This window comes from Denticeps clupeoides, chromosome 11 (genome assembly GCF_900700375.1).
Source record: "Denticeps clupeoides chromosome 11, fDenClu1.1, whole genome shotgun sequence".
Taxonomy (NCBI): Eukaryota; Metazoa; Chordata; class Actinopteri; order Clupeiformes; family Denticipitidae; genus Denticeps; species Denticeps clupeoides.
The window spans coordinates 18890759-18901833 of NC_041717.1; positions in this window are offsets into that span (position 1 = coordinate 18890759).

Below are 11075 nucleotides of genomic sequence, written 5' to 3' on the forward strand. Positions count from 1 at the left end.
ATGGACAAGTTCTCTCTGTGTGTAAATAAAGTTCTGGAGCTGAATCTCGTCTGAACGAGGAAACAGTCTCCACCGCGTCTTTCTTTTCTCCACAGTTCTTATTTGGTCCAGTTCCTTCATGTACACGCCAGAACTGCTGCACGCGAACATCTCTGCTAACAAATTTGCTCGGCCTCTCTCGGCGCCTCGTAGACATGGCGGAGCAAAAATACAAAAAAACAAGGGGAGGTAGAGGAAAGAAACAAGGCAATATGGGCCATAATTCACATGCATGGTTTTGTAACCCCAATGACAGGAGAAGCTGCAGGGTTTGGTAGAAGTATCCTACCGGTCCAATAATTTTATCACATTTAACATTTATTGTCGGACTAAAGCACAGGCCACTTGGTCACATTGACAACCCGATCACAATGAAAACTCAACATATGTACAGAAAACTGCAACACCCTTAACATATAACACTATAGAAAAAAAAAATCAAACCCACACAAACCAAACAGTATTTGTCCCTTTTTTACTTCAAAATCCCTCCCTGGAATCTGGGAAAAAAAATTAATTCAGAGGACTGCCCTCGTCCTCATCATCCTCTGCTTTTCCGGGTCCAGGTCACAGGGGCAGCATTCCAAGCAGAGAATCCCAGACAGCCCTCTCCCCAGACACCTCCATTACCTCCTCCGGCATGGTCCCAAGGCATTCCCAGACCAGACTGGAGATATAATTTCTCCAGTGTGTCCTGGGTCGACCCGGGGACCTCCTGCCGGCGGGACCTCCCAGGAAGGTGTCAAGGAGGCATCCTGACCAGATGCCTGAAGCACCTCAACTGGCTCATCTTGATGTGGAGGAGCAGCAGTTACCCTATCTCTGCGCTCGTCCACCCTATGAAGGAAACTAATTTCGGCCGCTGGTATTTGCGATCTTGTTCTTTCATTAGCCAAAGCTCATGACAGTAGGTGATGATTGGGACATAGATTGAGACCCTTGCTTTCTGGCTCAGCTCCCTCTTCACCACGACAGATCGGTTTAGCGTCCGCATTACCACAGATGCTGCCCCAATCCGCCTGTCGATCTCCTGCTCCCTTCTTCCCTCACTCTTGAACAAAACCCTGAGATACCTTTTTTGTTCGAGAACCATGGTCTCAGATTTGGAGGTGCTGATCCTCATCCCAGCCACTTCACATTTGGCTGCGAACCTACCAAGCAAGAGCTGAGGGTCAGAGCCTGATGAAGCTAGGAGGACCACATCAGCTGTAAAAAGCAGAGACTGTCACATGATTCCATCCATGTGACTGGAAGCAACACGGAAATGAGTTATAAATTGGCAAGATGGCCACTGCCAGTCACTCAGTCATTGATTGACACATGTCAACGAGACTCGGCTCCACTACATCGTTGAAAATAAGATCGTTCATGACCTTATCCTATCCTCTCTCTTGAACTCCTTCCTCTCGTCCTGTCCCGTACTATATTGTACTACAACGGAAACGGCAACATCCGTGTGGTGTTGTGGCTCACACCGGTTTGCGTTCACATACAAAGAGAGAACATACCTGCCTCCTTGCATCCCACCACACTGGGTTTCCTCGTCTCCTGTCCTTCAACATCCAGATCCTTCACTCCCATTTGTTGTGGAAGTGGACGCGTCAGAGGTGGGTGCTGGCACTCAACGCGGTCCAGACCAGAAATTGCACCTATGCTGCTTCTTCTTACGGAAGTTCACTCCAACACAGCGGCGTTACGGGGTGGGGGACCGTGAGCTGCTAGCAGTCAAGTGGGCACTCGTGGAGTGGCGACACTGTCTGCAAAGCTGTGACACCCCCTTTCTGGTCTGGGTTGATCAACAAAACCTCATCACTATCAAAGCGGCCAAACAACTCAATGCCCGTCAAGCGAGGTGGACCCTTTTCTTAAAATAATTCAACTTCCATCTATTTTACCATCCCGGTTCCAGGAACCAAAAAGACAACACACTGTCCCGACAGCACGCTCCAGATTCCCTATCCTCTGACCCCGAGCCCATTCTCATCGCATCCTGGGTCCTCTCCGGTGGTCCCTGGAGACTAAGGTCTGGGCTACCCAGACGTACGACCCAGGCCTGGCCAACATCCCACCAGGGTGCCTGTATGTCCCCAACACCTGCTGGTCTGATGTGCTGATCGATTCTCCAAGGCGGTCCACTTGGTTGCCCTGCCTGGCCTACCATCCTCTGCAACAACTGCTGACCTTGTGCTTCAACACATAGTGCACCTCCATGGGTTCACCCAGGACATTTTCTCTGATCGAGGACCCCAGTTTGTTTCAGCTGTGTGGAAGGCCTTCTGCCGCCTCATTGGCTCCACCTGCAGTCTCTCCTCTGGCTACCACTCTTAGACCAACGGCCAGGTATAGAGAACCAACCAACACGATACCTGTGGTGCTTTGCGTCAGACCATCAATGCACCTGGCCCGGTTTCCTCCTTTGGGCGGAGCTGGCCCATAAGGTGCCCGCAGGTGGGGTCCCTTCAGCCTGTCAGATAGTCCGTGGCTGCCGAAACGCCTGGAGAACAGCATGGTTGGCCCTCCTCACCACCTCCCGCAGGACGTCAGCCCAGCACAACCGCTGTCACCCACGCTAACTGCGCTTTCAGGTGGGACAGAGAGTGTGGCTGTCCACCCAGGATCTTCATCTAAATGTCACACAAATAGTCTCCTCGGTACATCGGGCCATTTCGGATCCTCAGCTGGATCAACGCCCTCGACTACTGTCTCCAGCTCGCCCTACTGTCGGTGTCCATCCAGTATTCCATGTCAGCAAGCTGTAGCCATTAATTCGATCGTCTGTTCATCCGCCGGCTCCGGATCCGCCGCCGCCACGTACCGGCTTACACGGCCGAATGAATCGTCGATTATTGGAGCAGGGGTCGGGGGGGTCCAGTATTTGGTGCACTGGACCGGCTACAGGCTGGAGGAGCGGTCCTGAATCCCGAGTCGTTTCATCCTAGACCCTTCCTTGGTGACTGAGTACCGGGAGCATACCGCTTCCGCTCCGGGGCCATCGGGGGTCAGCCCTGAAAGGGGGGGTACTTTTACATGATTCCATCCATGTGACTGGGAGCAACACGGAAACAAGGTAACGTGACTCCTATAAATTGGCAAGATGGCCACTGCATAATAAGTCGGAGGGAACTTTCCTGCCTCCTTGCGTCCCACCGCACCGGGGTTCTTCGTCTCCTCCTACACATTCTGGTTCCGTGGACTGTGACAGAGACGAGATTCTCCTGCCACCAAACTCGACACCCTCCACACCACGGCTGCACCTAGAAATTCTGTCTGTTATGAACAGAACCTGTGACAAACGGAAGCCTTGGCAGAGTCCAACCCTCAATGTGAACAGGTCTGACTTACTGCCAGCTATGCAGACCAAACTCCCATGCCCCCTCCATCACTCCAGCAAGGGTAAAGAGCTGGTCCACATTGCTCCTCCTCAATCTCAGATTCAACTATCGACCGGACCCTCATCTCCAGTACCTTGGAATAGACCTTTCCAGGGAGGCTGAGGAGTGTGATCCCCCTATAGTTGGAACACACCCTCTGGTCACCTTTCTTTAAAACAGGGACCACTACCCAAGTCTGCCACTTCATCGGAACTGCCCCTAATGTCCACGCAATGTTGCAGAGACGTGTCAACCATGACAGTCCTACAACATCCATAGCCATGAGATACCCTGGACAGATGTCATCCACCCCCGGGGCTCCGCTGCTGTGTAGCTGTGACACACTGGAGAAATTATATCTTCAGTCTGGTTTGGGAATCTATTGGGATCTGCCACCTGATCCAACTCACCACCAGGTGGTGATCATTTGACAGCTCCGCTCCTCTCTTCACCCAAGTGTCAGATGATACGCAGGTCAGATGATATGAGTAAAAAGTCAATCATTGACCTGCAACCTAGGCTGCCCTGGTACCAAGTGTACCAATGGGCATCCTTATGTTTGAACATGGTGTTTTTTATAGCCAAACTGTGACTTGCACCGAAGTCCAATAACGAATCACCACTTGAGTTCAGATCTGGCGGGCCGTTCCTCCCAATCACGCCCCTCCAGGTCATGCTGTCATTGCCCACGTGAGCATTGAAGTCCCCCAGCAGGACAATGGAGTCCCCAGTCCAAAAAGGGTTGCGCATAAGCGCAATGAACAGTCAGAACCCATTCCCTGACCCGAAGGCGCAGGGAAGCTACCCTCTCGTCCCCCGGGGTAAACCCCAACAAACAGGCTGAGAAACTTGGGGCTAACAAAAAGCCAACCCCAGCCGTCCACCTTTCACCCAGAGCATCTACAGCAAAGGAGTGTGTCCAACCTCGGTCTGCTACCCGATCCACATTACACCGTACCCTTTTCCTGCGGGTGCTGGGTCCACAGTTAGATTAGCCCATGTATCCGGTTGGGGCTGGGCCGCCATGCGGGACCACACCAGACCACGTCGGTCAGTGTGGTCTATTTTAGGAGACGTCTAACCCACCGACTTCTCCTTCCACAACAAAACAGAATCCAGAACCGCCATGGTACCATTGAGGTGCCACTGAGCAGAGCACCCTCCCCACACGCCACTCCCTCTTCATGCTGTGTTTCACCCATAGTGGTGGTTAAAAGCAGAGGACACGTTTCGTTGTCACCGTGTGCTGCAGCATTTCACTATGACAATCACTTCTCTTCTTTCCTCTGCATCCCTGTCACATCAACACCGGCTATTTTCTGCAGCAGGAAACATGGCCTCAAAGAAAACAGCAGCCTGAGCCAGGAGCAAGCTTCTTTACTTCTTATTAAGATGACTGAGTTTATAGTGTTAAGCTTGAGCTGCATCTGTTTTATCAGAAATGACCAGTAGGGGGAATATGTTTTGCCATAAATTAAGGGTGAGTAGCTAATTATAAACTACATAGAAATCCATTACACTCCAGCACTTTCACTTCCACTTTCAATCACTCTGGACTCAATCCCCCCCAGAATTCTTGCACAATCCCCCCCAGAAATTTTATTACTCTCTTTTTTTTACTTTATACTTTGACTTTTACTTATTTGCACACCTTCACCCTACCTGTTACACATATTTTATGTTGAAGACATAAAAGTGTAATATTTGGTTATGTTTGCAATATTTGCAACACTGTGGTCTGTAGCAGCCGCCAAAGCATTTCACTGCATATCATACCATGTATGACTATGCATGTGACAAATAAAATTTGAATTTGTATTTTCAGGTGAGGCAATGTAGCACAAAGCCATTAGTGGGTTCAGTTATCTATTAGTATTACTGTGTATGTATATTAATAAGAGAGAAATCTGGAAGATTTCTGCAAGCAGGAAGTGGAGAAGATATCAGAAGCAGGTTGGGAATTTATTAAATATGATAATTGAATGTGATAGATGTGATCGTGAAAAAATATATATTATTAAGAATATTTTACAGGATTATGTGGTAAGAATTAGTCATGATGGAATATTTCTATTTCCATAGCAAAACACAAAATAAAATTTGCTGAACCTTTCACCAGATCTGATTTCTTACAATGTGAGTATCTCTCTCTCTCTCACACACACACACACACACACATTAAATATTCTCAGCTTTACAGGAACACCAGTACACAATATTCTGCTATATTTGTATTAATTAGTATTAATTAATCTGTAAAAACTGAATAATGTTATTGGTTGATTGTGTTGGATGATTTTGGGATTTTAGGTCTTTGTATATGAATCTCTGGAGGTTTTATGCCCTCTTGGGATACAATAGAGAATATATATAATCCAGATTTCATTATCTGTCATTTATTTTGCCCTAAAAAAATCTGTCTGTTTACCTCTTGACCAGATTCCTGTCAGTTGACTCTGGATCTAAACACGGCAAATAAATATCTCCATCTGTCTGAGGAGAACAGAAGAGTGACATGGAGTAACGTGGTCCAGTCATATCCTGATCATCCAGAGAGATCTGATGTGTTCTATCAGGTTCTGTGTAGAGAGGGCGTGTCTGGACACTGTTACTGGGAGGTGGAGTGGAGTGGGAGGGTTTATGTATCAGTTTCATATAACGGAGTCAGCAGGAATGGACGGGGTTATAATTATCTGTTTGGATGTAATGATCAGCCCTGGAGTTTGTTCTGTTCTACATCCAGCTTCTCTTTCCTCCACAAGTTTATTGTACATATGTTTTATATGTGGTGTATTTTTGTTATGCAGGAATGACAGCCGATAGAGAAGCGCTGTGACGGACAAATTCTGTCTGTGTGTAAATAAAGTTCTGAACGAGGAAACGGTCGCCATCGGGTCTTTCTTTTCTCCACAGTTCTTATTTGGTCCAGTTCCTTCATGTACACGCCAGAACTGCTGCAGCGAGCATCTCTGCTAACACATTTGCTCGGTCTCTCTCGGCGAGGAAAGAAACAAGGCAATATGGGCCATAATTCAGGGGTAGTGGTGGCCTAGTGGTTCAGGAAGCAGCCCCGTAATCAGAAGCTTGCCGGTTCGAATCCCGATCCGCCAAGGTGCCACTGAGGTGCCACTGAGCAAAGCACCGTCCCCACACACTGCTCCCCGGCGCCTGTCATGGCTGCCCACTGCTCACTCAGGGTGATGGGTTAAATGCAGAGGACAAATTTCACTGTGTGCACTGTGTGCTGTGCTGCTGTAAATCACATATGACAGTCACTTCACTTCACATAATTCACTTGCATTTTAACACCTGGTTTTATAACCCCAATAACAGGAGAAGCTGCAGGGTTTGGTAGAAGTATACTACCGGTCAAACAATTTTATCACGTTTAACATTTATTGTTGGACTAAAGCACAGGCCACTTGGTCACATTGACAATCCGATCACAATGAAAACTCAACATATGTACAGAACACTGCAACACCCTTAACATAGAACATTAATGAAATCCCACACAAACCAAACAGTATTTGTCCCTTTTTTAACTTCAAAATCTGTCCCTGGAATCTGGGAAAGAAAATCCCACAACGAAATCCCTAAAGAAAAAAAAACTAGCGCTACTTAATTCAGAGCGCAATTAAAAAAATTAATTGATGGAGTGCAGATCACAGGATCCCCAAAGAGTTTCTAACAGGAATATAACTATAGAAATACAGGAGATGGAGCGCAGCATGGAGTCCAGACACTGAATACCCACTTAGCATTTATATATAAAAATGCATGCTAAATATACAATTATTGCAAACCCAGGTAATAAAGTGCATGACATGATTCACACAATTTCCTAACTAAATCATGCATAAAATAAAACTTGTATAATAATACACATCTCTGAAAACTCAACTGTCATGATCCGGTCCGACAGGGGTGACTCCGGGTGTGGAGTTTGGACCGGAGTTTCATGTTCGTCATGTGCAATGTTCTCTGATTGTGTTCACCTGTGTATAATTATATGAGTGTATAAAGCTGCCCTGTTTTGTCTGTTCATCATTGGGTCATTGTCTGGTGACGTTCTCTTGTCTTGTCAATTATGTATTAAACCCCTGTCTCGTGATGTCATGCATATGCATCCTTCTTTCTTCACCATGTCCAGCCATCATGACAAAAACACATGTACAGAAAACTGCAAAACCCTTAACATAGAAAACCAATGAAAAAAAAAAAACCCACACAAACCAAACATTATTTGTCCCCTTTTAACTTTAAAATTCCTTGATGTTTGAAAATGAGGCCACAATAAATAATTTCAAAATCATTTTTCTACCTTTAATGTTTCCTATAACCTGTATAATTCAATGAAACAAGAAACAAATCTGTTAGAGGGAAAAATATCATGTCTGCACACACTTTGATTTGCAGCATTCATTCTGCTTTGATATTCTTTGAGTATGGTGCACCTTCCTGGCAAAGATTTTTGAGGAATCTTCTGTGCACGGTGCTTATCAGGTCACACGAACAGATTTCCTCTTGTATTTAGGACTGTGCACAGACCAAAACGTATTTTTTATATTTGCTTGCATGCTGGGGGTTACTGTCATGTTGAAAGGGAAATTTCCTCTTCATCTTCAGTGACTGGTATTTAGAACTGTTCATAACTCCCTCCCCTTCATTACTGACAATGACAGGCCTCCCGGAGAAATTCCAGTGTCCTTCTAAAGGACACAATGATAGTAAGTGGGATTTGCAACATCCGGTTTGTATGTGAGTTTTTTTTTTTTGCCCAATGACTACTACTACTACCCAGACATGGAACCGTTACCCATGGGATGTCAGCCATAAAACATATTTTGGTAGTTCTCAGAAAAAATATAAAAACACAGTTGCATGCATAACTGGCAAAACATGCCACTCAATAAAAAATGAAATGAAGTGCCATGTCCTACAGTTTCAGCATTCACTCTAATAAAGGGTTTAAGTATCTTGCTCAGGGAGACAATGGTAGTAAGGGGTAGTTGGAGAAGACAGTAGAGCATGGAGATAAATGGCCAGTTCCTCCACGGTAGGCTGTGAGTACTTGTCGTGAACAGATCTTAGATCCACGCGTGGCCGGAGAGTCTTGGACTTCTTCCGTGCCAGCACCAGGTTGGAGACCCAGGGTGAAGCATCGATCTGCTCAATTATGCTCATCTCGAGCCAGAGGGTTTTGAGCAGGGGCTGGTGGTTAAATGTGGTGAGACAGCCCAGGCCAGTGAACAGAGAGGGCCAGCGTTGCTGCCAGGGTGAGCCCACCGTGAGAATCCACATGAATCAGTGAAAAGCCCAGCCTGCTGAACAAGTCCAAACCCATTAGGTTAGCCCCGTCACGAGAGACGTGAAAAGTAAAAGGCGGTAAAGTCCTGCTCTGATACTGAAGCGGTAGGGAAGTAGTTCCCACCATGTCTATTTTGGAATTCCCATATCCACTCAGGAGCTCACAGTCAGGGTGGAGGGTATGATGGGAAAAAATCTGCTTGACAGTGGCCAGGTTCAGCACGGAGCGTGAAGCCCCTGTATCCAGCAGCAGTGGCAGTGGAACACCATCCAACTGTACCAGACACGTTTTGAATGGTGGAGATGCTGCAGTAACAGAGCGAATAGTAGCGGCTGGACCGTAAACGTGGGCACTGCAGGCTGAAGAGGGGTCACCGGCGCCAGGCGAGATGCTAATTCGGCTGCTGGCTCCATCTGAAAAGCCAGTTCCACAGCTTTGGCGAGCGTGAGTTCGTCCGAGGACATAATTAACTTTTCGCGGATTCTGCGATCGTTCGCGTGCTCTGGCCCCGTACGTTGTGTCGGCTCCCAGGGTCCTGAAGAGCCGCTGCCCTTCCATGCCCAGGTTATGGAGCAGCAAGGCTTGCAGACGCTGGTGTGGAGAATCCGCGAGGCCGACGGCCATGAAATAAGTCTAAAAAGATTCAAACCAGCGGTCCCAGGGCACCGGCGGTTCGCCGGGCAAAGCCAGAAAAGGAGGTGGAGGAGGTAGAAAAAACTCCATCCCCGTCCCCAAACGTTTTGTTCGCTGCTGCTGAATAAATACGCAGATACTCAACACGTTTTTGCTTCTCTCTCTTTACTTCCATAAACCCACAATGCCTTACAGCAACACCAACAACTCAGAACTCAGAACACACACAAAACACACACTGCCCAACACTCCCCATGTGCATATTTTACAGACTTCTCCACCTCCACAAATGTAGGACTTTTTCTCTTATTGGATAAATAATCACAACCCTGCCCTGACACCACTTGCAGGCTCACTCGTCCCTCTCTGTATCACTCCTTCCCAACGTTTCTTCCTTTCTTGTTTCCTCTCTCCTACAGTTTTTTTTCCTGTGTGCAGAAGGGTCAAGTGTGGGGGTGTCAACTGTAGGGCCCGTCAAAGCACATTGAAACACACTGTATGTGATTTTGGGCTATATAAGAAATATAATGTTGTTGTTGTTGTTGGTCAATATATGGATTTGACTACATTGTACAAGTTGTGCATGTCATTTTTATCTGCAAAAGACTTTATTTCCTGTGCCTTTGCTGTCCACCACTCATTTTGCATGGCCCACAGACTCCTCTGCACATTCTGTTGAGCTTTCCACCATCATTGTCTGACAGTTTTGGATGAAGGGTTTTTTAGGGCTACCGTGTGTACTATGTGCGTATTGTTTAGAAGATTGTGTATGGCATCCGAGTTGTTGTCTAACCAGTCTTGGCTGGCTGTTGGAGGGCTGAATTGATGGCTGTCCGCTGTTCATCACTGTTCACCACTTAGGAAGAGTTCTAGCTCCAGGAGTTTTTCAGCCAGGGAGCAACAAATCTCACCTCTTACTTTAGTGTTTTCCAGACGCACAGTCAAGCCGCCTCACTATTGACCTACATTTCCTTGAGGGTGCAATTTCAAGCAGACTTTGGCTATCATGCAATATCATGGTGAACTCTGCACCTCTCATTGTCCGGGTTATGAGCACATGACTGATGTGACATCGTCTTACTATGACATAGTCTATCAGGTGCCAGTGTTTGGAGTGCGGGTGCATCCATGTGTTTTACTTGGTCTTCTGTTGGAAGGTGGTGCTGGTTATGGTCAGATTGTGCTCAGAGCAGAGGGCAGGTAACCTTACTGTTCTGACATACTCCTGGGGATCCTGCGAAGAGCCTCATCTAGTGATTGATAGAAGAAGTCTTTTATCTCACTACTGAAGGCAGAGTGAAATGGAATATGGAGACTCATTAGTCTTTCACTGATGCCCACAGGTGTTTCCGTGAGCCTTGGAAGCAGTGTGCTCTTCACAGCCATTACCTCCCTGAGTGTCTCCAGGGGGGGACTGTCCCTGTAACTATTGATTGTAAGTAGATAAGGGCTCTGGACAAGGGCGTCTGGTAAATGCTGTAAATGTTAATGTCTCTGGGGCCCACTGCTGCTTCAAGATCCCTTGCGGTTTTGCCCGGGACAAGAAGGCACCACAAGGGTTATATACTCTGCTCTTTTTTTTAACCCCTGCAGGGGCTAACCAGAGGCAGTAGCTGAAAGCAGACACTAAGGCACTAACTACAAACACCTCTACCCTCTCCTACTACACAAGATGCTTCACGCACGCCCTGTGCAAAAGCACACACACACACACACACAGA